The 23,413-nt window shown below is 42.0% G+C and overlaps 1 long non-coding RNA gene across 2 annotated transcripts in view; it reads left to right on the forward strand.

Annotated features, from left to right (window-relative positions):
- Positions 1 to 23,413, forward strand: part of LOC138510041 (uncharacterized) — a 502,670-nt gene that overhangs the window by 231,500 nt on the left and 247,757 nt on the right. The window lies entirely within an intron of this gene.

Raw genomic sequence — 23,413 nt, forward strand, 5'->3', positions numbered from 1 at the left:
CGCTCATCCAAGTGCTACTACTGGATGTAGGAGCACCTCATCTGTAAACACTTCATGAAAAGCCTCCTCTCTGAACCTCTGCGGTATTTCTAATAACTCTTTAAATAGAGTGTTCCAGTGCTGCCAGTGTTTGAAGACCATGTCTGTTGCTGTCAGCACCTTTAATGGAGGAGGTTGATTCTACGCAACCACGGCTCACAGCTACAGTAAAGATATAACACCACATATAAGCCAAAAAAGGCTGCCCTCCAGTATGGGCCACACCATCTTATGCAATTTCCAATAGAAATCATCCGAGGAGACTCCCCCCACATGATTTATTATGATTGATGTTCCCAAGCTTTTGGACAAAACATTAGAAGGGCCACGTCTCAGTGTTTTCAAGAGCAACGTTACACATATTCAAATGTCCAACTGGTGATGAAAATATAAAATAACAAAAATGATAACTGTAAAAAGACATTGCCACAAAAAATTAAGCCACCTCTCTAAAATTTCTAATGACTCTTCAAATAGAGTGTGCCAATGCCGCAAATGTTTGAAAGCTCTAGCTGTTGGTAGCAGCACCTTTAATAGGTGAAGGTTGATTATGCACAACCACAGCTCACAACTAGAGTAAAGATATAACACCACATAGAAGTAAAAAAAGACTGCAGCCCAGTATGAGACAGACCATCTTGTCCAATTTCCAATACGCATAATCCACATCATTCAAGAAGACTCGCAACAAATGACTTATCATGATAACTGTCTGCAAGCTTTGAGACAGAACCTTTGAAGTCCCACGGTGCAGAGCTTTGTTGCAAAATGTGCAAAGTACCTCCTCTGCCTCTTTCATGGAATAGTGTTTAACTTTAAAGAAGCGCCAACTCTCAGCAGTGCTATTCAAGAGAGTTGCCTTCTTCCTCAGTGGCAATGAATTCAGAAACCAAATGATAACATCATCACTGCTTGTACCAACCGGAATGAATATGTAAAACAATAAAAATGACATCATGAAAAAGACAATGGGCCTCATTCGGAGCGTGCCAGTCCGGAACAAGGGTACCAGTAAGCTCACCGGCACCCTGGTTTCCGGACCAGCATATTACAGGACTGCCTGCCAGAGCAGCTGTGCCTGACAGGTCTGACATTGCCAGTCACAGTGGCCACAGTAGGCAGGCCTGTCAAGGAAGCATCTGCGCGATGAGCAACGGTGCCAGTGCTTCCATGTCCCCACTCCCATAGAGTCATTAGAGTACACATTGCTCCTTGCTAACACCCATGCCCATTGCCCATTCACCAGAGTTATATCACTGTGTTGTGTACTTATTATTTATAATTTTTAAAAAAACAGGACAAAACCATGCTTTCCAGTTCTTGCTGACCCCCCTCATACATATCTGCTGCAATCCCATCCAGCGCTTCAACCTGTACCTATGACCTCATTTGTTTTCCCCTTCAAACCTATCCTAATTTCAGAATACCTTGCCACATAGTCAGTTCCTTGTGCACATGGCCGCTTTAACCCCATTGGTCATCCCTTGTGGTAATGGCCATTATCCAGATTGTCTGGGTCATGACCTTATGCCATGACCCAGACAATCTGGCCACTGCCCATGGCCACAGGGTTACCTCAATCACTACAGCTATATAACTATTTCTGGTACCTACATTATGACACTTGTCAAAAAAATAAAACACTGACACATTTTTATTTTTCAAAACTGTTAAAATGTACATCCATACAATAGTCATATGACTTAGCCCCCACTTCACAACATTCATTCAGACTTTGCACAAACATTCAAGGTTTGGGTCTATAATCTTTCTAAAAACTTTTGTCCACATTCATCAAAAGGCAAAAAGTTATTAAAAAAAACAATGTTGAGACCCCCCTCTAATTTTGCCCGCTCTTCACAAAATCCCACCAAACCTTGCAAAAACATTTAGATCTAGATCTAAAGAAAATGTGCAACATTTTCTGCAGATTCATCAAATGGCACCACATTTATAAGCCTTTGCAATATTTGAGGACCCCCCTATAAATGTGTTCCCTCTTGACAAAACAGTACCACACTTTGCAAAACCATTTAGAACCAGGTCTAGAATGACATTCCTGAATTTCATGGAGTTTCATTGAGTGGCGCCAAAGTTGTAAGCCATCCAAAAACTGCTTTTCACCAACCCTGTGAATCACAAATAATCATAGATGCCCGAACATCTAAGATGTTCGTGGACATCACAGGACTGCCCGGGAATGTGTGCCCAGTAAACTGCCATTGACAGCTGCCAGTATTTCTGTAGCAAATAACAGTACAGCAACAAGAACATTAAGACAAAAACAGTGTTTGTTATTTAAAACTGTTCCACATGTAAACTTCAAATAAACCATCCCAACATTTTACGCCCTCTAATTTCTGTACTAAAATAGCATTTCCTAAAACATAGTGAGTTTTACATTATAGGAGTTTGCATAGCAGTAGGCCCAAAGCAAAGGGGGAGTTTGCATAGCAGTAGGCCCAAAGCAAAGGGGGCATTACTGCATCTGATACTGCCCCAAAGTCTTTATGGAAGCCCTCACAGTAGTCAGAACCTTTAACTATGGGCACACTAAATATCACACCACACCAGCAAAAAAACTTTTTTTAAAAAACAAACACATTTTTTTATCACCGCTAAAATCACTTTAACACACACCATAAGTGATAAAAAAAGCATTGTAGATAAAATCACATTTCTACTGCTCTGTGATAAATATTTTATTTTGAAAACAACAAGCATTCTTCATAATTTTATATCATGTGCCTCACTAAAATTCAATTTATTTCATGATAAACAACTTTCAATAATTATTCCCACCCATTTTCTACAAATACAGCAGCAGCACTTCATTGTTAACAAATACAGTGAAAAACAAATAAAAACAGAGCCCAATTATGAACATACTATCAAATCAAACTTTCAACACAACAATCACTGATTAATGCCAATCTGATTTTATCACAGGTAACAGGAACTGCACAGTGTGTTCTACAGTGACAATGAGAAAAGTAGGCAAAGAGAGAAGATTCATACTTTCCAAAAGCAAAACCACAAAAAGAGGACTACATTATAGGAAACCTAATCAAATGGCTGACATGTTCACTGCAACCCAACCTATCACAATGAAGTACACATTAACACAATTAACTCTACCCAATTAGAAACACCAAAACACATACAAACCCTGCTCAGCATCAAACATAGCCACGGATATTGAATGCGGCTGCAAAGCTCACTTGTAGCCATGGATACACGTATATTTTTCTGCAAGCCCCAAATCAAACTAAATTGGCCTTGAAACCTTCAAATCAAATAAGTGAACCACCAAGTACATGAAATAACATACGCAAATAAAAATCTGTACTTTATCATCCACATAAAAGTATGATTATTGCACAGAAAATGTATATTTATAGATGCAGCTTTAAATATACCCGCGGTTCCAGCCACAATGAATAAAACAGAGAGGTATATTGACGTGCCTTCGCATGTGCTTTTTTATAGACGCAGCTATACAAGAGCCCCTCCAGATGTCTGTTGATAGCTGTGGCTATCCGTTAAAAACTATGAATTCAAAATTGCATTTCCACTACACCAAACTCCCAAAACTGTCCCCAACATGCCTACCAGCCCCCCTCCACTCCTCATAATCCTCCTCCACTCTCCTAGTCTCTTATAATCCCAAAACTCTCAATGCATATAACATGCCTCCCCACCCAAAAGTTTGGATAGCCGCGACTACCACACCTCCACAAACACACAGCGTGTCACTTGCTCTAATATAGCGGCGGCTAAAATGAGGAAGGTGTCTACCCAGGACTAGAAATGCCTCGTTAGCCGCAAATACTAACAATAGCACCATCCACCAACTAGAAAGTACAACACACACACATCCCCAACTCATGCAAACTGCTAGAAATTTAAAGTAGGAATCATTTTCTTGGAAACAGACAAATACTGCAGATATCATCAGTGCTTTCAACACTGTGTCGCTGATTGGAGACAGTTGGCTGTTGGTTCCACGTTTTTCCAAAATTGTTAAGTCTGAGAAGTACAGGGCACCCAGCCACATAATAATTCATTGTGGAGGCAATGATTTGGGAAATGTACGAGGGGTGTCCCCTACTTTAATGATGAAAAAAGACAGGGAAAAACGAATGGAACTATTTCCTCACACCATCTTCATCTTTTCCAATCTAAATCAGAGGCAAAAATGGAGATGGACCACTAGATTTAATGGTAACATTGAGCAATCTCAGAGAAATGTTAATAAAGCATTTTGCACATTCAGCAGACTACAACCAATTATGGATTTCGAACAACATACGGTTTTACATGTCCAATTTCTATTGGCATGACGGAGTACACCTAACCGATGAAGGAAATGCAGTGTTCCATGATAACATTAAAACAGTACTCCTGATGTGCTAAAGTTGTACCCTCCGTTTTCCCCCAAACAGCCCTTTTAAGGACTACTTATCATATATAAATACACAAAAACTAAAAAAAATTACAATGAATCATTTTCTATTTGACCCGCGGCTACAGTTCATTGACTTTTATCTTAGCCGCGGTTACAAGTTGGTTCAGAAGGGGAATGACTTTAACTTTTACTTTTAATTTTACTGCTACTTCTATTTAAATGTTATCTCTTGCTTGATGTGATACTTGATTATTTTGTTATTTCATTATGTTTTGTGATGTTATGTTATTTGATCTTAAGCATTATTTTATGTTTAAGTGTCGTTCTATTTTTTGTGTAAAGTTTATTTAAGTAAACTCCATCACATTAAATAAATTAAAATTAAAATAAATTAAATTAACTTTTATACTACTACACAACTTTACAACTTGTATTATCAGTACAGAACAGCAATGCTCATGTACTTATATGAAATAACTGAACAATAATAAAAATATGTAACAATACACACCCTAAAATACATTCTATTGTACATGTAAAACTACACTACAATTCCTCCTTTTGATATTAATTTTGTTACACTATTTTCTTCTATTTCTTTCCAAAGTCTCACATGCTCAAAGGTCTGAAAACACACATCCAAAATAAAAAGAATTCTCTAACACCTACCAAGTCTCTGACTATGGTCTTTGGACATTGCCAGGGATTTTTCACCCCCGACCAGACAATACCTAAAGGTAGCTAAAGAACTTTAAAAAAAATATAAAACTCTGCCACCCCAAACTATATAGCCGCACATACTGACCTACACATACCTGCGGCTATCTGTAGTCTTTTATAGGCTCGAATATAGCAGAAAAAGAAATGCTTCCCTGCCCCCAGACCCTCTCCAATTGCCCCCTTCATCTGTGCCAGCTACCCCACCCCCCAGACGGCCTCATCGCCTCCTCTGCCATCTCCCTTTCACTGCAGAACACGTGCTGCTTCTGTGACACAGTTTGCTTCAAGATGTCGGCTATTTGTGCTGTAGCCGAGGCAACAGAAAGCTTTGTGCTGCAACAGCGGTCCCTATGCCCCATCCAACTCTCAAATTACACTCAGTGCCCTCTTGTCTACCCTAATGACATTTGTATGTTTTTTGACCTACAAATAGCTTTTAACTGTGTTTCATTTTCCCAGAACCTCGGCTATAGCTGCAAGTATCTCTCGCATCAAGAGAAAAACAAGATGGCGGTCATTTCATTTCTGAAATACATGATCCTGCAATGCACTTTGGGAGAAATAACTATAATTTATGTGGGGACGGGGGCACCCCCTTCTCCGTCAAATTTTAAAATAACCACTGCACGGAATAACCCAAAACCACATGAGGATCATGAGTCAATGCCAAATCTGTTATTCGAATCTAAGGTTATTAAGAATAGAATTTTGAGGGGTTCCTATGCATCTCCGACTCACCTTAACTGAAGGGCAGCTATCGTAACCCTATAATATATATATTATATATATATTATAGGCGGGCGATATACTTAAATTTAGTTGGACGCCCAAAGGAACTGCCCAAAAATCTATTCTTAATAACTTTTGATACCATTTACGGATTTAGCAAAAATGTTGAAAGTGATTAGGGACTCGAGGGCAACACCCCAGACTGAAAAGTTTTGTATAGATCTGTTAAAAAAATAACACAATTTATTAAGAAGACAAAAAAGGTTTTTTTTTCAAAGTTGCGGCCTACTTCCCATTTGTTTTCCCATAGAGAGACAAGGTGATTTCTTGCTAGAGCGCACTGCGCAAACCGCTGGATGGATTTGGACCAGGCCCAAAACAACTTGAACATGAAGCATTGACTCGCGATCCATGCTTGGTTTGGAGTCATTCCGTGCAGTAGTTATTTAAATATTTGATGGAGAAGGGGGTGCCCCTTCTCAAAAAGAGACAGCTATATCTCGGATAAATTACCAATTACCAAAATACCAAATTAGAAATGAAACAAATGCCATCTTGTTTTTCTCTCAATGCAAGAGATAACTGATGTCATAGCCGAGGATAATCGGAAAAGAACAGTAGTTAAAAAGATATGTGCAGGTTAACATAATTCCAAATTACATTAGTTTAATGGAGGGGAGGTTTCTGGAGGACACCAAGTGAAATGTGGGAGTTATAGGAGGTCCATGGACGGAGTTTGCAACACAAAGTGTTCTGTAGCAGTGGCTATAGCCTCGAATAGCCGACATCTTAAAGCAAGCTGTGTCACAGAAACAGCGTGTGTTGTCAGGAGAAACCGAGATAGGAGGGCAGGTGAGGAGGCCATCTGCGGATTCGGGAGAGCTGGCACAGTTGAGTGGGGCACTTGATGAGAGCCTGGGGAGCAGGAAAGCATTTTTTCTCTGGCTGTTTTTCCGAAATTTGCAGCTATATTTGAGGTTATAAAAACTACAGATAGCCGAGGGTATCAATAGTTCCATGCCCACAGCTATAGATTTTGGGGTTTTTGTGTTTTATTTCTTTTCAAAAGTTATTTTTATAGGTATAGTGACATCAGGGGCGAAAAATCACTGGCCAAGGTCAGTGACACAGTAGGTATTTGGGAGCCTTATTTATTGAGGCTGTGTGTTTTCAGACGTTCTTACATGTGAGACTGTAGAGAATAAAGGAAGACAACTGTAAAAAAAAAACTCAATACATAAAGGAGTGTGGTTCTTAAAATGGAAATCCTTAGACAAACAATATAACAAAGTAAAAGGAGTTCTGATTACATGCACATGTATATATGAAATAAAATGCATAATTGTTAACAAGCAATACGTACCTGCATCAGTCACCCTGCTCTAATTTTAGCTGCCCTATCCAAAGTATTGTAGATTGTGCATTCTCACTCATGTTACTATGATGTGTCTAATTGTACCCATTAAATGTCTCCTTGTTACCTTATTGATTTATCAATCCATCTTGGATTTTCTTCTCCCAATCACCCAATGATTACTATTTGTTAAGGTACCAACAGTTTTATATGCACACATGCTGTATCTTATATAGTACATGTGGTTTTATTCGATTTACACATATATATGGATGTCAATATTTATTTTAAACATATATGCATAACCGCAGCTACCGTATAGTCCAATCCAATGGGGTGTTGAATTTTGGAGGCATGGTCAACCGCAGCAATGTCTCTAGCCGCGGTTATATTCAAAATATTTTTGGATATTTTTTCATTGTATTTGTGTATTTATATGTAATATTTTGTCCTTAAAAGGTCTGTTTAGGGTTACACTGAGTGCAGTATTTTACCACATTTGGAGTACTCCTTTGATGTACTGAAGAAGCATAGCATTTCCTTCATGTACTCTATATGTAATGTCTATACAATATACAATATATACAGAGTATTAAATACAGACATATATTCATTTGTATTCCCCCCATCCCAAAACGTTATAGCCGAGGCAATATACATTGTGAGTTGATCGGTCTAGCCATAAACACGCCCAACTACAGCAATGGCTGGGATGCATAGCCCCGGCTATGCGAGAACCCATCATTGTGCAGCGCACCAATCCGTGGCTATATTGGGACCCTGTGATGACACAGCTATACCATGTCCAATGGACCCTCATGGATTTGCTTGTGCGTTATAGCCACGGCTACCTAGCACTGAGCTAAACTGTGTCATAGAACGATTTAGTGTTATAGGGGAATGGTAGTGAGCTGGGCAACAGAGGAGGTGAATAAGGGAGTGGAGGGCTGGTACAAATATTGGGGACACTTGGTTAGGGTTTGGGAGTGTGGAAAAATATTTTACCAGTGACTATAAAACAAGCCCCCCATTGGGTGTTGGTATACTCATGATTCATACAAGGATTGTTTTCCAGTTAGCAAAAAAATGTAAGTGATTCCGTGGCTACACGGTCTATGTAGCTGCCGGTTCAGTATCCACAACTATAGAAGATGGATGAAGAGAAAAAACGTTTTGTATGTGCTTCAGTGTTTGATGGGTGCTAATGATGAAAATGTTTACTTCTTTGTGCTAGGTTGCAGTGAAAGCGTGTGGGCCATTTTATTAGTTTCCTTACACAATATTCCTCTTTTTCTGCTTTTGATTTTGGAAAGTACAAAACCCACCATTTTGTCTACTTTTCTCATTTTGACTTCAAAACTCACACTGTGCTCACGGTGCAGTTCATGTTACCGGTGGCAAAATATTATTGGCATTAATCAGTTATTTGTCACTGTTTTGTTGAAGGTTTTATTTGATAATATGTTGATGATGGGGCTTTATGATTTTTCTTGTATCTTACTGTATTTGTTAACAATGAAGTGGTACTGGTGTATATGTAGAAACTGGGTGGAAACTATTGTTGAAAGCTGTTTATTAGGAAAGAAAATGTATTTCAGTGAGAAGCATGATATAGAATCACTAAGTATACGCCCTACACTCAAAATGAAAGAATGATCCGAGAGCAGTAGAAATGTGATTTTATTTACAATGCTTTTATAATAACTCATGATGTTAATTAAATAGCTTTTTTGGGTGATCTGAAAATGTGTTTGCTTTAAAAATATGTTTTATGCTTAAGTGTGTTACTGTCTGGTTATCTACAAGAGAAAATATATTGTCTTCGTTTGTAGTTTGTTGTTTTAATTTCATGAAAAAAATGTTTGATTGGTTTTATTTACTCTTTTCATTAGTTTTTTTCTGTTTTTATGTTTGTAAAATAAGGGGATAAAAAGAATTGCCACTGAAAAAATGGTATACATATTTGTAGTGGCAGCAATTGTGTTGGCATTCTAAAATAGCTCTTCTGTAAACATGTAGGGTGCATTATCTCACACCATGATGCAGTTATCATATTTCAAACACATTACTTTGCAGTCATGCAGATTGGGTATAGGTAGGAAGGGAGGATGTTGGGTGTAGGTGGCTGGAACAGAGAAAGCAATAGAAGTAGAAGAGAGTGACACAGATATGCTATTCTACCGCAGATACCTGTGAGCAGAATATAGGCAATGGGTTTTTACATTTTGATGGAAATTAATCTTTCTATAGGGTTCCTCTAAATTGCCGTAATGGAACAGGATGAGGTTCTGAATCAAATTAGAGGTTGCACAAGTTTGGGATGGTTTATTGGAAGCTTTCATCTGCAAAGGCTTACAAAAGGAAACACACTGAACATCGGAAATCTCCTTCTTACTCCATTGCTACTTTACATAGAAATACTGCCAGGTGTTAGTGAGAGTTTTCGGGCCACAATGGTTCTTTCATGGAGTTAAGGTGAATATTTAGTGTACCCATGTATATCTTCATAACTTTCTTTCATTGCTTTTTCCTCTCTGTGATGAGCAGGTTTTCTGTAAGGTCTAAGCAAGTGATTCGCACATTCCCTAAGAAAGTGGCAATGTCCAATGCAAGCTGTTTTGAAAGATACTATGCTTGGGGCTATCCAACTTTGCTAGTGTTCTAAAATATATTGTGGGTAATTCTGTAGGCTATGGCCCATGGTGGCATCACTAATACTTGACAGAAACAACCGCAGTGTATCCGCAAAGTGTGGGAAATGAAAGTGGGTCTTCCTTCGAGACCGCTATGTTTTTTCTTTACTTCAGTTTTCCCATATCCATATATCCTGTACTAGTCGAGATAGCACTATGCGGCACCGCCTTCTACCCACCAACGGAAATAGGATCCCTTTAACCTCTTTTCACCATGTTTTCTGTCACCATCCTAATGGCCATATGTGATAGAAGGAGAATAGACTAGGATATAGAACAGACCCCCAGGTTCCCCCCTTCTGCTATGAATCTCCACACTTATTCACCCCTACTGGTGCTGTATTTCCCAAAACCTCCTAATCTGGCCCCCACCCTTCTTTTAATATCACCCGCACTTGATACTCACTTGTCCGTCTTGATCCAAGACCCTCTGGACCTGGGCGGTCGGTGCGCCGCCCCTCGCTCAAAGACCACACCCAGCACCGGCGAGTGGTATGGTGGGTTTTGTAAAGGGGGATCCCGTACCCTTTCGCCCTATTGCGTGCACACGTCTAAGTGTACTGGTTGCCGCTGGTGGGTAGCTCTTGAGGGAGCGCGCTCCGGGTCATATTAGGCGGGAAATCTCGTGCCAGAAGGACAAAAAAGAACACTATCGCATCGGGGTCACCAGTGAAAGTGAGAGGTCCCCAAAATTGCACTTAATTCTCCCAATAAAGTCAAACAGGACTTTTCCCTGGAGGGAATGAGACCAAGACCAAGTGCTGGTGATATCAAAGTCTTTATCTGAAATAGGGCAAGCAGAATCTACTGTGCTCATGCCGAGAGCGCTCTGCAGAAAACATGTTGCAAATTATTTTAATACAGCTTTATCGTCATCGAACAGGGGGAAAGCCTAAGGGGCACATGAACAGTTGGGATTGGGGCCCCTAGGGGTCCCTAACGTCTATGGAAACAAGGCGAGTCACCACACACACTAGATACACCAGACACAAGGTTGTATTCCCAAAGCTAGGGTTTATTGCAAAGCAACAGTCTCAGTTGGCCAATTCGGTCTCACGCCCCGCGACGTGTATCGCTAGACCTTGAGGGACGCAAGAGAGTGAATTACGTACATCAGTTACATATATACAAAATGCATATCAAACAATCAGCTATGACATGTTCAACACCCCCCTTTTATTGGGTTTCTTTGAACTTGGTGTGATGATGGACATCTCCGACAACTATGACACCTTCAAACATCTATTCTAGTAACAATTTGCAATTTGTGAGTGCGGAGGCATTTTTCAGTTGTTGAATAGAACACAGCGCTTCTGTTCTTGGAAGCAAGCTACATACGGGGGAGGTAAGAGTTGCATTCCAAAACTTGCTATCTAGTAGGTGCTATTCGTGTCCTGGGAGCCGACACGCTCTAACGGGGCTTAGCAAAGGGGGGCCGTAAGAAAAGCATAATTCAAGCCTTTAGCGGTATTATTCTAACATATTCTACCATATAACGAGACTGGCTGGCAGCTGTGAAATGATTAAATGCCCTGCAGCTCTGCTTCAAGGCTACATTCGGGAGGGAGCCGGGCATTCTTCCTGGTGCTGCCTACGTTTGTGTTTCAACGAACTCTTGTTATCCTCAAGCCCCTGCGGTCTTGTCCTTTTTACGTGCAGACAACAATGTTTTACAGTCAAGCAGTGTAAGCAGAAAATATACTGCGAAGCAATAGGAACAGAAAGCAATGAGCAATGGTTAGAAAACAAAATGGCGATTCTTGTTACATCAAAATGGCTGTTCATTGGCAAACTCGAAAACCTATATTGTGTCATTTCGTGCATGAGACGGTTGGCCCACGGCCACCAAAATACGTTTGCAGTTACAAAGTAGAGGCATCCATTTTTCTAGACTGACAAACCCTCCTTTGGCCGTATGCCAAACGTCTCATCTATTTATTGAAACCTCCTCTAGTTATGATGAGTGATGATGAGTGATGATGAGTGATAATGAGTCTGAAGTACTTATGCCTGAATTTTGCATGCTATCGTAAACATCATCGTCTTCATCAATATCTATTGCCATCAACTCTTTTACGGTTTTCATCTCATTTGGGTCTTGGTCAGCTCGACCATGAGGTTGTTTTTTCTTTGTCATCATATGCATACATCCTTCCGTACATCCCTCAGTTACCTCAGCACAAACTATTGGTAGGCAATGTATGCAAAAACAGCACGTTAGGAATATTCCAAACACCACTATTAATATTGAAATCAACTTCCATCCCCAAGAACGTAGTATTCCCCAAAACCAAGATCCTCTACCGCAGCCCCCTTCTCCAGTAGGCAGTTCAGAGCTCAGGGCATGCATTTTCTTTATCACTTCAAAGATGTAGGGGAATAGTCATCGACCTAAACGCTGATCTGACTATTTTGCAAATTCCCCCTCGATCAACCAGGATCACATCGAGAGCCATTCTATTTTGCAGCATCATTAACCTGATTCCTCTTTCTTCCAACGTCGTGTTAAATAGTAGATCTGTTGTTGTGTTTATGGTATTTTTTAGAATTCTGGACAGCTGCCTTATATTATAGGAGTTCACTCTCTGCCCTAAGAATGGAATGAATGGTTTTGCTACATCAGTTGCTATTAAAACACCCTTGTCAGTCCTTTTAACTCTAGTTCTGGATAATCTGGCCATGTCTGCTGTTTCTAAGAGGAATACTCCTGGGAACAGTAGACCTAGGTAACATGTACCTCCCCAGTTTTTGGGCAACCAAGGATATGCTTTCTCTCCACATATAAAATAAACTGGGTCACTTACATATACTGGTTCTATTTCCCATTTTAATACCACTGTATTCATGCATCCAGTATATGTTCCGACTGAAAAAGAACCTTTCTTTTTTAAACAAAAAGGGACAGTTCTTGGACTATAATTCACCATGTAAAATGGGGGGATTGCATCTTTGTCCCCTTTGGTTCTTACACGAAACGTCATTACAGATGTCTTTTCTGGTGGGGACAATCTATCTTGTCTATTTTGTCGTGTTATCTTTCGTGTACTTTTCCTCGTGGGCTCTGGGGCTATATATGGAAAATGGAACAACCCACATTATTATCTCCTCAAACTCATTCATGTTGGTTCTGTCTAACTGACCCGTACTACTCTCATTCCATTTCCCATAAAACATTGCACCTAAAGATGCACTACATGCAGAACTTAATGGTAATGGCTGTACATACCACCCTATTCCTTTCCCAGCATGCTGTGGTAAATGGGCACATACCCAGCAATTTGTTTTCTTCAGAATTGCATGTGTCATGTTCATTATCAATAGCAACATATTATTCCCAAAACCTTCCCTGTGTCTTTCTTCCTTTGGGGGCAGGGTATAGGTAATCACCTGAACCGGGCTTTCAGTAGTGGATATATTAATTATTGGTAAAAACATTTCTAATGGGTGTATCATTTCCACATACCATAATATTAGGGCTGACGATATTGGTACTACCAAGCTCATAAAGCACATTATTATTGTCAGTGCCAGCATACAATTCGTTTTACCATGCGTTTTTCTTAAGCTTACAGTCTTTATAATTGACTCATTCTCAGCAGTGGTGGTGCAGGAGGAGGCTGGAACCGGTCCCGGCATGTTTCTCGTAGTCCTTCTTCTTCCTTATTACGGTTCGTCGTGGATATCTCTCTTCGTCGCGCTTGTTCTGATGTCAATAAGTTCAACGGAATTGTCAGAGTTCAGTTCTGCCAGTCCTTTATAGCCTGGATTTGTTTATTCGTTTTTAGGCATGATCACTTGTCCTTTCTCATACTGCTCAGAGGACCTTTGATCAGTTATCTTATTGCCTTAGTACCATGTGCGCCCAGCTTGTCCGCTCTGGTTCCTGACACATGTACTTTTATGATCGCACCGAGGAGCCGCGAGTCTTGAATTGTCCGACTTGCACAATTCTCACGCTTCTCTCCTCTACACCTCTATTTCCTTCTCTGTCCATGAGCTGAACCAGAGGTTGACATAAACACCAAAAAAGAACTGCGGATCACTTTGTCTTTCGAGGCCACAAGTTGTATCGCCTCACTCCTGGTATCGTGTGATCCATGAACAGTGCCGTGCACTTCCAGATTCAGGCTCAAAGTCAGCCTGTGGTGCTACTGCAGGTGCTGGTGTGCGCAGCTCCAATGATGCAGATCCGTTCTTTGGCGTGCTGGCAAGTGCTGGTGGGTGCCAAGGGGGGACACAATTTGTTTCTGCTGGTATTTGCAAGACAGATTTCGTGTCAGCCAGCAGTGATGTCGATTCTGCTGGGCAACTTTGGGGCACTCTTTGCCCTTCCCCCTCTTTGGCAATCGTATCAGGCTTTGTTTCGAGTTTCACTTCTCGTTTTGGCAGATTTGGTGGCTGGAAACAGTTTCTTCCGTTCCTGGGACCGTTGTCTCTTTCCGGTCATCTGGGTCAGGCAAGTCTTTCAGCGAAGTTGGAATCTTCTTGGCATGGGTGGCATGGATCCATGACTTCCTTCCATCCACCGGTATTGCCGTCTCCATTGCCAAGAGTACTTGATAGGGCCCGCGCCACCTGGGTGCTAACAATGACTTTCTTTCAAAATAATTTAGCAGCACCCAGTCGCCTGGCTCCAGCACGTGCCCGGACCGGTGTATCTCACTGGTAATGCCTCCTGCACCTGCTGATGAATCAAACGCAATTTCTGCATTAAAAGGCCACAATAAGTACTAAGCAGAGGATGTTCTACCTCACTAAGTCATTTTGGCTGTGGAGCGCACCATACATTTGCCGGCCTCCCCATTACGATCTCGTACGGGGAGAGCCCAGTTTTAGCCTGTACAGACTTACACATGCATAATAGTGCTATTGGTAATGCATCCACCCAACTCAACGTGCTTCCCGCACACATTTTGCTAATCTTTGATGTAAGAATTCCGTTGTGCCTCTCCACAAGACCGGCAGAACTCGGATGCCTTGAACTATGGAATCTCTTATCAATCTGAAGACCGCACATATCTGTAACACCACTGCGCCCACAAAATGTGGTCCATTATCGGACCATAGGACACGGGGCAAGCCAAATCTGGAAAAGTATTCCTTGAGCATTACTTTTGCGGTGCTCATTGCTGTGCATTCCTTCAAGGGATATGCCTCCACCCACTTACTGAATGCACAGATCACCACTAAGACGTATTTTAAGTTTTGGCATCTCTCCATCTCTATGTAATCAAAATGGATCACCTCAAATGGCATAGAGGGTGGGCCAAAACTGCCTATTGGAGTCACTGTTCCCTTTCCTACATTGTGTTGCAAACACGTAATACAGTTCTGCACCAACCTCTCTGCATTCTTTTTTATGTTTACATTCTGCCATACTGTAGAAAGGTGCTGTATTATCTTTTTCGCACAGATGTGAGTAGGGCTGTGGGCCATTGTGACCATTGCAGTCACATACGAATTTGGCAACATCCAGTTTCTAGTTCCCTTGTCCACCCAACAACCCTCCAGATCTAACTCAGCAGAGCCCTCTGCCCACCCTTGTATTTCATCGGCCGTAGCTTCGGCCTGCATTTCTTTGACAGTGGCAACTCCATTTTCTATCATACAGGGTACTTCCTCAGTCTGAACCGTCATCATTTTGGTATTTAAATCAGTGGCAGTTTGTTTCGCAATTCTGTCTGCAAACGCGTTTCCCTCTCCTACTTTGCATGTTACCTTTTTGTGTGCCTCGCATTTCACTATTGCTAGGCGTTTTGGAAGCGTGAGTGCAGACAGCAATCGTACAATCAACGGGACATGTTGAATTCTAACGCCATGTGATGTCAAAAACCCTCTCTCAGCCCAGAGTCGATCAAAGTTATGAACCACCCCAAAAGCATACTGGCTATCAGTATATATATTCACATTCAAATTTTCAGAAATCTCGCAGGCTCTGGTTAATGCTATTATCTCTGCGGCTTGTGCCGAATTGTAGGGAATTCTTTTGCTTTCTGCAACGCTCTCTAAGGTAGTGATAGCATATGCGGCAGTTGTCGTGCAATCTGGTAATTTAAAACATGAGCCGTCACAAAATAACTCTCCATCTGGCTCTTTCTGTGCGGTATCACTTAAATCAAATCAACTCTCCCCTTGGTTTCTTCCTCAGTGACCATCAAGCAATCGTGGGGGGGTGATTCATCCTCCCCAATTTCTTTTATGGGTAGTGGCATTAATTCTGCAGGATTCAAAGCGCTACACCTCGTAATTTGGATATGGGGCGCGAACAAGATAATCTCATATCTTGTCAGTCTAGCAGAGGTGAGGTGTTGCATCTGTGTCCTTTTTAACAGAACATCTATGGCATGTGGCACCATCAAAATTAAAGTGTGCCCCAATACCATCCCTTCCGTTTGTTTCACTGACGCAGCAGCCGCCACGACAGATCGCAAACATCGTGGTAGTGCGCGCGCTACAAGGTCCAGCGCAGAAGAAAAATAGCTGCATGGCCTATTTCTTCCACCTTGTTCCTGTGTCAAAACCGCCAATGCACATTCTTCACTTTCACACACAAACAGTCTAAAAACCTTCTCATAATTCGGCGTACCCAAAACTGGAGCCAAGCATAATGCATTTTTCAATTCATCAAATGCTTTCTGACATTCCTCATCCCACTGTAAAGGCATAACCGCATCCTTTCTAGTCAAATTCACCATCGGTTTCACAACGCAAAATTACCAATCCATTGTCGGCAATATGAAGCCATGCCTATTATGGCTCTGACTCCTTTTTGTGTCTTTGGAATAGGCATACAAGAAATACTTTCTATGCGTTCTGGCGTTAGTCTTCTCCCTTCTTTCGAAAGTAGGTAGCCCAAATAGGCCACCTCCTTTCGATTATATTGACATTTCTTCAAACTAGCTTTATGGCCATGTGCCGCTAGGTGTGACAATAGTAATACAGTGCTTTCTTTACAAATCTCCTCTGTGTCTGCAGCTATCAATAGATCGTCTATGTATTGCAAGAGTACACAACCCACTGGTAATTCTAGCATGTCTAGCTGCTCTTTTAATGCTCTACTGGAAATACTTGGGCTTTCTGTGTAACCTTGCGGAATCCGCGTAAATGTAAATGATCGTCCTCCTAATCTGAACGCGAACAAATATCTGCTGTCCTTGCCCACTGGAATACTGAAGAACGCGTTTTTCAAATCCACTACACTAAAATATTCGGCTGAAACAGGTATCATTGACAATATTGTAGTGACATCTGGCACTAGAGGAAATTGTGGATCCACTACCTTGTTCAATGCGCGCAAATCAATTATAAAACGGTATGGTACTTCATTGCCTCCTTTTTTATAAACCGGAAGAATCGGGCTGTTGCATGTACTGCCTGAAATTTCCTCGATTACCCCTAGTTTCACCAAATGTGTAACAATACTCTTCAATCCTTTCTCACCTTCAGCCGAAATTCTGTTTTGGGGAATTCGCGGTAGGGTAACACCTTCTTTCAAAATGATGTTTACTGGCTCTATCTTTAAGCATCCTACATCATTGTCATGCATTGCCCATATACAGGTTGGCACTTTACTTAGTTCCCCTGGTAAAGTTTCGGACATGAATTCTGACACAGGGGCATCGTGTGGCCAAATCGTTAGCAACACTCCGTCTGCCGTGCAATGTATAAAGGAACCTAATTTTTTTCAACAAATTTAATCCCAACAAGTTTTCCCCACAATTTGCTGTTAAAAGGAAAGGACAATGTTCAGTAAATGGTCCTATTGTAACTGGGACTGGTTTGGACACTGGATTTATGACTGGTGTTCCTGCGAACCCTACGGAAACATTCTTTTGCCCTGACAGTGGTATATCCGGAACCAAGTGGTGGTCTATTGAACACTTCTGCGCTCCTGTATCTACAAGAAAGCGGTGCTCATCATTCCTGACTCTCATTTCTACGTAGGGTCCTCTCTGATTCACGGGAATAGACACTGGTTCCGACCCCTGTCCTGGGCTGTCCTATATGGGAAATAACACATCGTCCGATGTGTAATCATTGCTGTTACTGTAATACGTGTTTGGCTGTGTATCGAAAACGTTCCTACTCTTTCCTCTATTTCCCCCACTCTGGTTTCCATACTGTTGGTTTTGCTGTCCCTCACTCTGGTTTGGGGCATTTTGGTTTTGGCCTTGGTTTTGATTACCTCCGTTATTGTGATGCTGCTGCATACTATTCCTATTTGGTCCATTCGCTCCTTGGTGTCCTCTATGCTGTCTCCTCTGACCAGACCCATTTCTATTCTGCAGATGCAGACATTGCGCTCACCAATGTCCTTCCTCCTTACAATACGCACACTGATTTGGTCCCACCGTACCCCCATGCATATTCAAATTACTCCTTCCTTGTGCGTTCCCTCGCCCTACATTATGTCCTACTACTTGCTGCAGTAGTACCTGTGTACTCAATAGACATTCTTTCAAGTCTGCCCCCATATGTTTTAGCAACGATAATTCGTCCACCATCTCCTTCTGTCTCCGTGATGGTAACTGCTGCCGTTTATTATGTGACCCCTTTTTTCCTTTCCCATGTCTCCCGATATCGTTACTCCTGTACCCAGGTGTAGCAAACATTTCGGCATAATCATTATCTAATTCATTTTTAAGTTCAAAAAGTCCATATACATGTTCTCTCACTTCTTCATCCCTCTCCCTACAGCGTGCTAATGCATTCAAATCTAACAATCGCTGCGGTGGTAATTTCCCAATTAACTGTTTCCATTTCTCCACCCAATATTCACCCATGCATTCCAACACTACCTGTCTTTCGTTGCTTTTTCGGAAGTCATACATCGAAGCCAGTGCTGCCATCCCATCATTCCTGTCTATATACATCTCTGCCTGTTGCTGCATTTCCACCTTCCTTTCTTTGCTAATCGCACTGCGAGTTACCCTCGTGCATCCCCGTTGGTCAGTCCCGCCTCCTGCCCCCGCGGTTTCAACTTCGACCCCGGGAGGAACGGACGGTACCGAGTCTGTGTCTGAGGCGGGAGGTTCGGATGGGACAATGGGAAAAGGGAGTGTCTGTTGTGGGCCTGGTTGGCTAATAGGAAGTGTTACGTGCGCGGTCTGTGGCTGTGGGAGGGCTTGAGCTACCGGAGGGAGAGCTTGGGCTACGGGTGGAGTTTGGGCAATAGCTACTGACGTGTCTGGCCTCATTTCTGATCTTGGGCCTTGTTTTGTACGGGTCAATATGTTTTCTATCAATTCATCTGCTATGTGTAATTCTCGTTGTGGATATATCTTTTCTATATTCAACTGGTCACGCCTACCTGCTCTTGTTAGACTCTCAGTCCACTCCTCCTCTTCTTTCTCTTCCGCTACTTCACCTTTCGATTTATGCCTGCGCGCATGCTTCGCTCTGCTTTTAAATCGGAGCATTGCTTCTCCAGTCTTTAATCTCAAATTCTGCAGGACGCGCTTTCTTTATCAACACCCTTTCCAAGTTATCTATTCTTGCTATCTCAAAACTACCATTAATTGGCCACTGATGGTCTTGTTGCTTTCTGGTTTGCCTATGCCAAGTCTCACAGAATATTATCGCACCCCCTCCATACTTCACATACATCTCATACGCCGGCGTTCCCCCAGGTGGTGCAATTTGGCCATCTTCCAAAGATTGTCTACCACAGCGGAAAAAACCCGCTAGGGTGGACAATACCCCAGGCATGTTTCAACCTTCCCCCTGGTTAATCAACCTTACCTAGGGCATTTGATTTTGCAAAGTCAACTCTCAATCAATATCAGGATTACTTTGAATCGGGGAATGACTCACCTGATAGATCAAGTCGTCTGTATACTGACGCACCAAATGACGTTGTGTCTGCGTTTCTTGGCTTCCGCCTCGTTTCGGGACCCTCGCCTCCTTGTTCTCTAGCCAGGCACATCGATCAGGGATCAGATGTGTGCAGATCTGCAAAGGAGTCTCTCATCACTTCTACAGGGCGCCCCGAACACCTCTTGATCCCGGCTCGATCGTCCCGTCCTCGTCGTTCTCTGTCTTACTCACTTACAACGTTATGCGATGGAACAAGTGGGTGAGGGTCCCTATTCGGGCGCCATCTTGAAAGGGGCCACTAGGGGTCCCTAACATCTATGGAAACAAGGCGAGTCACCACACATGATAGAAATGCCAGACAAGAGGTTGTATTCCCAAAGCTAGGGTTTATTGCAAAGCAAAAGTCTCAGTTGGCCAACTCGGTCTCACGCCCCGCGACGTGTATCTCTAGACCTCGAGGGACGCAAGAGAGTGAATTACGTACATCAGTTACATATATACAAAATGCATATCAAACAATCATCTATGACATGTTTAACACCCCCCTTTTATTGGGTTTCTTTGAACTTGGTGTGATGATGGACATCTCCGACAACTATGACACCTATTCTAGTAACAATTTGCAATTTGTGAGTGCGGAGGCATCTTTCAGTTGTTGAATAGAACACAGCGCTTCTGTTCTTGGAAGCGAGCTACATACGGGGGAAGAGTTGCATTCCAAACCTTGCTATCTAGTAGGTGCTATTCGTGTCCTGGGAGCCAACACGCTCTAGCGGGGCTCAGCAAAGGGGGGCCGTAAGAAAAGCATAATTCAAGCCTTTAGCTGTATTCTTCTAACATATTCTACCATATAACAAGACTGGCTGGCAGCTGCAAAATGATTAAATGCCCTGCAGATCTGCTTCAAGGCTACATTCGGGAGGGAGCCGGGTATTCTTCCTGGCGCTGCCTACGTTTGTGTTTCAACAAACTCTTGTTATCCTCACGGCCCTGTGGCCTTGTCCTTTTTACGTGCAGACAACAATGTTTTACAGTCGAGCAGTCTAAGCAGAAAATATACTGCGAAACAATAGGAACAGAAAGCAATGAGCAATGGTTAGAAAACAAAATGGCGATTCTTGTTACATCAAAATGGCCGTTCATTGGCAAACTCGAAAACCTATATTGTGTAATTTCGTGCATGAGACGGTTGGCCCACGGTCACCAAAAAACGTTTGCGGTTACAAAGTAGAGGTATCCATTTTTCTAGACTGACAGTGAGCACCTATAGGTGTCATAAGGTCAGAAGGCTGTGGTTGGCTCAGGAGCATGTGGTGTTATTATGATGCTTCTCGGGTCAATCGGTCAGCTGGGCTCATCGACTTGGTATGCGGTGTCGACAACTGTTGTAGTGTTACATACTAAATAACCATTTGACATTTGCCCTTGTGGCCACACATTCCCATTCATCCAATACCATAATCTGCCTTGTCCAGCATACTCTGAGATCTGTAATCTAGACACCAAACGAAAGACGTTTCTCAAGTACAAGTTAATTATCATTGGGCATAGGCCAAGATGCAGCCATTAAATCTAGTGATTGATCCATCAATAGGCAGGCTTACCTGTATGTTAATACAATCCAAGATATACCGACTAAGGAGGTAAGACTTTTGTGGTCTGGAATGTCCATCTGGTAAACAACAAGGAGGGCTCTAAATCTAAGGCCTAACCTACACATTAAAAGAATAGGTCACAAAAGGCACATACCACAATGGTCATAAGTCTTATTGAGGGGTTTAAGGACCGGTTGTTTAAACATCATTAAATCTATGCTGATCTGATTTGGCACTATGATGGGTGGAGGAGAATCGAAACACCTTTGCGGTGTAGTTCTGCATTGCACGGGGAGACAGGGCCTTCAGGAGAAGTTTTTACAAATGGCTTATTACATTCTGGTTATATTCGTCTAAACCATGTCATCCTTTCTACCTGACTGAGTATTGATAAGAGTATATGATAAGATCATATTGGTTATGGCAACTGGTTGCTATAGTGTTTTTACACAATATCATGCATATAATTACATTGAGCTTAAAAACAAGGGAGCTTTGTGCTAGTATATACAGTGTTATGTTCTGTTATGCATTTCATGACTCCTATCTTTTTCTATTAAACTACATTTAACACATTAATACACACCACACTTATATAACTGGAATCTAGCATTAGTGATTCTGATTACACATATAATATGTGATACATTCATGTGCTTATTATTCTAATGTAGTTCTTTCATTATTCTGTATGCAATGGAAACAGTTAATAAGCAACCTACTCTAATTGCGAGAAGAAAGACACTTTGATTTTAAGGCGCAAAAAACAGAACATGCTTAAGGATCATTCTTAATTATTTTACCATGTTCAAAGGATCTGGGGCTGGTATTCTTTATGGCCTGGGTCTGTTAGGTGGGGGCAGGTTTGTGGAGATGAACAACCTCTGTTGTTGGATCCTGAGCTGACCCATGGCAGGGTCACTGAGGGAAGATGGAAGACAGAACATAAAGTGTGAAGTGTGATGCATTTGCGTGGCCAGTCTCCCATGAGAACTGGACGGCTGCAAAGATGACAGAGGAGAGGAAGTGGGGGGAGTAGCTTGTGTGCTGTGTGCGCCTGGTGGGGAGAGCTGCAGGCCTGCGTTCTAATTTCGCGGCTGGCCTGCCAATATGAAATAACATTATGGAGTCCGTAGCCCACAAAATGGAGTCTGGCTCAACTTTAGTTTATGGCTGTCTTCAAGGGGGTCACAGTTCCTAGGGTATTCCCGTGCGGGTTGCTCCGGGGCCGAGGTCCTGAAACCAAAGCAGCTGCATTAGGGCCTATCCAGGAAGTGTGCTCTCTTAGAATGGAGGGGGGGTTCCGAGACCCCCTCCTCCCACACAGAAAGTGGAACTGATGTAACATACGCTGTGCGTGCTGTCCTCTTAGCGTCAGCTGTTTCCCATATAGGGCCTTTGAATGCCTCTGCGGCTGGCTGAGCAGCCTCTGCCTCTGCCAGTCCTGGCAAAAACCCAGGGTTCAAATACTCTTATCAGTGAAAAATGAGTCTTATGCAGGGTGGTGAAGGTATTCAGAACTTAAACACATCCTTGGTGTTTATTTTATTCATATGTTAATATATATCAGCAGGATATGTAGTAGAAGCTTTTTAAAGTAATGATTTATATTAAAAAAACAAGCGAAACAGAACATCTTTGATGTCCTTTGTGTTAGTCTTCGCAGTGCACAGTAATGGGGCGAGCTATGGTTGCTTAGCTTACCATAATTGGTGAATTTCAGTGGGTTTTGGTTTTACTTGTAACCGTAACGTCTCTTTAACAACGTATTTTTCACTGAATTTCATGGGTTTTTATTAGTGCAAATGTACCATAATATCCCTTTAACAACTATTTTTCAGTGAATTTCATAGATTTTTTACCAGTGCTCCCTTAATTTGTAACATGTTCCTTACATTATTCTCAACCCAAATATAACAGCTATAGAGTCCACAGACAGTGCAGTAGTTCGTGAACAGAAGCTAGCATTGACAAAGCCCAGAAGCACAGGGGGGAACAGAAAATGTTCTACCCATGAACCAACAAACACATATATTACAGCCATACTCTCTGCTAGGAG

Source organism: Ambystoma mexicanum, chromosome 6p (assembly GCF_040938575.1).
Source record: "Ambystoma mexicanum isolate Mex_15411 chromosome 6p, UKY_AmexF1_1, whole genome shotgun sequence".
In the NCBI taxonomy this organism is placed as follows: domain Eukaryota; kingdom Metazoa; phylum Chordata; class Amphibia; order Caudata; family Ambystomatidae; genus Ambystoma; species Ambystoma mexicanum.